Below are 3,665 nucleotides of genomic sequence, written 5' to 3'. Positions count from 1 at the left end.
GCCATCCGTGGGCTCATCTGTTCCTACTCCCTTCCACTTGATCAGCACTGAGGAGCATTTCTATACTTGTAACTTTGCCAACACCAAGCATTCAAAAATCACTCCCCCACCCCAAACATGAGACAACAATAAGGTTTTGAGCTTCTATTTTTTTTTGGGGGGGAGAGGAGGGGGTAAAGGGGAGTCATGTTATCAAGCTTTTTCCTGCAACCACCGGAGCTAGAAACTTACTTTAAAATGAAAGCTGAGCTTCTCCCCAAATCACATGACTCTGAGAGCTGGGGCGTTAAGTGAAACACCAAATAAAGGCAGCACTGAGCATGAGGACTTGCACCCACAGATCTCCTCCTCCGTTACCAAACTGCACGCCTCACCAGCTGTGCAAGCAGGCTTTCCCAAAAAGACCTCGGGGTGGCACCAGTGAAAGGTGATTGAATAATGAATTTGACAAATATCGTGCTTTTTTTCTAAGGCAGTGGTTTTCAACCTTCTTTCATTTGTGGACCGCTAAAAAATGTCAACCCTTTGGAAATCTTAGACATAGTCTGCAGGCCCCCAGCGGTCTGCGGACCACAGGTTGAACACCACTATTCTAAGGATTTTATTTATATTTTCCCCCCCTATACAGAGCTGGAGCAACCATTCAGACATAGGCATCAAATAGTTCATATGCCAGATTTCATACCATTTTGCAGCTTTCTAAGGCTTGTGGTGGTTTCTTCATCACAGGCCATTTTAAAAGCAGGATTGGGTGTTTTTCTCAAAGATCTGCTGTAGCTCAAACAGGAATTATTTTGGGGTAAGTTCTATGGCCTATGGTATGCAAGAGATGGGCCAAGATGATTGCCGTGGTCTCTTCTGGCCTTAGAATCCATCAACTATTCACCCAAGGCCAAGATTTTGAGTAGTGTTGGGTGATTTTGAGCCCCTGAAATGTTGGGGTGCCAGTTAGAGATACCTTACGTGGGCCTGATTTTCAGAGGGGTGAGTGCTAAGCATTTTCTCAAAATCACAGGAAAGGGGGGGTGATCACAGTGTGAACATCTGCACAAGCTGCTCGGTGAGGTGTCTCATTTTGGCATCAAGTAGGTGCCACTGGTTAATTTTTTCCAGTCTGAGCTTTGAGTACAGATTATACAGGGTGGGTTGTTCTGATTTCATTGAAGGGGTGAGATAGTATACAGTTTCTTGAATGCAGACTGAAAATTTATACGGGAACCTCCTAACGGGAAGAATATATTGAGGTCCATTAATTGGGCTGATTTCAGAGTAACAGCCGTGTTAGTCTGTATTCGCAAAAAGAAAAGGAGGACTTGTGGCACCTTAGAGACTAACCAATTTATTTGAGCATGAGCTTTCGTGAGCTACAGCTCACTTCATCAGATATATGCCGTGGAAACTGCAGCAGACTTTATATATACACAGAGAATATGAAAAAATACCTCCTCCCACCCCATTGTCCAGCTGGTAATAGCTTATCTAAAGTGATCATCAGGTGGGCCATTTCCAGCACAAATCCAGGTTTTCAAACCCTCCACCCCCCCACACAAATTCACTCTCCTGCTGGTGATAGCCCATCCAAAGTGACAACTCTTTACACAATGTGCATGATAATTAGGGTGGGCCATTTCCTGCACAAATCCAGGTTTTCTCACATCCCCCCCACCCCCATACACACACAAACTCACTCTCCTGCTGGTAATAGCTCATCCAAACTGACCACTCTCCAAGTTTAAATCCAAGTTAAACCAGAACATCTGGGGGGGGGGGGTAGGAAAAAACAAGAGGAAATAGGCTACCTTGCATAATGACTTAGCCACTCCCAGTCTCTATTTAAGCCTAAATTAATAGTATCCAATTTGCAAATGAATTCCAATTCAGCAGTTTCTCGCTGGAGTCTGGATTTGAAGTTTTTTTGTTTTAAGATAGCGACCTTCATGTCTGTGATTGCGTGACCAGAGAGATTGAAGTGTTCTCCGACTGGTTTATGAATGTTATAATTCTTGACATCTGATTTGTGTCCATTTATTCTTTTACGTAGAGACTGTCCAGTTTGACCAATGTACATGGCAGAGGGGCATTGCTGGCACATGATGGCATATATCACATTGGTGGATGTGCAGGTGAACGAGCCTCTGATAGTGTGGCTGATGTTATTAGGCCCTGTGATGGTGTCCCCTGAATAGATATGTGGGCACAATTGGCAACGGGCTTTGTTGCAAGGATAAGTTCCTGGGTTAGTGGTTCTGTTGTGTGGTATGTGGTTGTTGGTGAGTATTTGCTTCAGGTTGCGGGGCTGTCTGTAGGCAAGGACTGGCCTGTCTCCCAAGATTTGTGAGAGTGTTGGGTCATCCTTTAGGATAGGTTGTAGATCCTTAATAATGCATTGGAGGGGTTTTAGTTGGGGGCTGAAGGTGACGGCTGAGACACACATGATTTTAGTTGGGGGCTGAGACACACATGATCTTGGTTCTAGTCTGTTCAACAGGTTCTTAGATCGTGCCCATCGCCCTAGTATCTGAGCATCTTCCTGCAGAGCATTAAGCGACGTGAGGAACATCTGTCAGGACCTACATCCTGGATCTGCCATAGACTTCCTGTGTGGGTAACTCGGTCTCTGGTCGGGGGGTGCTAATACCCAAGAGCTGTTCTAAGGTTAACTGGTTAATGTTTGTCAGATCTGATGGCACTATAGAAACCCCTGCTAGTAAATAAAATGTAATTGGGCAGCGTACGGGGTGAGGCAGCATAACAGGACTTTCCCATCTCTCGTTTTTTGGAGCTGGGTGGTTTGCTTGAGGCTACCTCAGGGGTGTGAGTGATTTTCTGTCGACCGCTCACTGTGTCACCCCCCAATATGACACCTAGTAAGAGACAGTCTCTGCCTCAAAGAGTTTACTGTCTAAATAGGCAAGACAGACAAAGGGTGGAAGGGGAGACTGAGGCACGAAGCAGTGAAGTGACTTATCCACGGTCACCCAGCAGCTGAGCGGCTGAACCCGGAGGAGAACCCAGGTGTCCTGATTCGAGGGTGACCAGATGTCCCAATTTTAAAGGCAAAGTCCTGATTTTTGGGTCTTTTTCTTATATAGGCTCCAATAACCCCCCCCCCGCCCCGATTTTTCACACTTGCTGTCTGGTCACCCTACCTGATTCCCAGCCCTCCACTCTATCCACTAAAGGGGAACAATTAGTAAAAAAGTCCAATTTGTACTCGGCGGTCTCCAGCGCTTTCCAGTGGCATTTCTCTAGGCTCTTTCCAAATATCGTCACCCCTGTTGTACCCAGGGGGTAAACTGAGGCACAGAGCGGCCGCTGTGACTGGGCGAAGGCGGCCCCGGGAAGCACGAGGCCGAGATGGGGAACCACGAGGCCGAGATGGGGAACCAGAGCCCACCTCTCCCCATGCCTGTAGCCATGACCCAACTTCCCGGGGGGGGGGGAGGGGGGGCTGTAGCAGCTGAGACCAAACAAACTGCTTCCACGTGTGAGCACGTGTGTGTGTGTGTGTGTCTGGGAACACAACAGCTCCCTTCTCCCCAAGTGTGCTCTGGGTTAGATAACAGGGATTGCAGCCAGGGAGGGATGCGGGGGAATGGTGCAGATCCCCTCTCCCGCTGGGGCTGAGGCTGGATCTCTTGGGGAGCCGGGGCAGGAGTGTGTCC

The sequence above is a fragment of the Lepidochelys kempii genome, chromosome 25 (genome assembly GCF_965140265.1).
Source record: "Lepidochelys kempii isolate rLepKem1 chromosome 25, rLepKem1.hap2, whole genome shotgun sequence".
Lineage (NCBI taxonomy): Eukaryota > Metazoa > Chordata > Testudines > Cheloniidae > Lepidochelys > Lepidochelys kempii.
Note: the sequence above shows the minus strand (reverse complement) of the source record.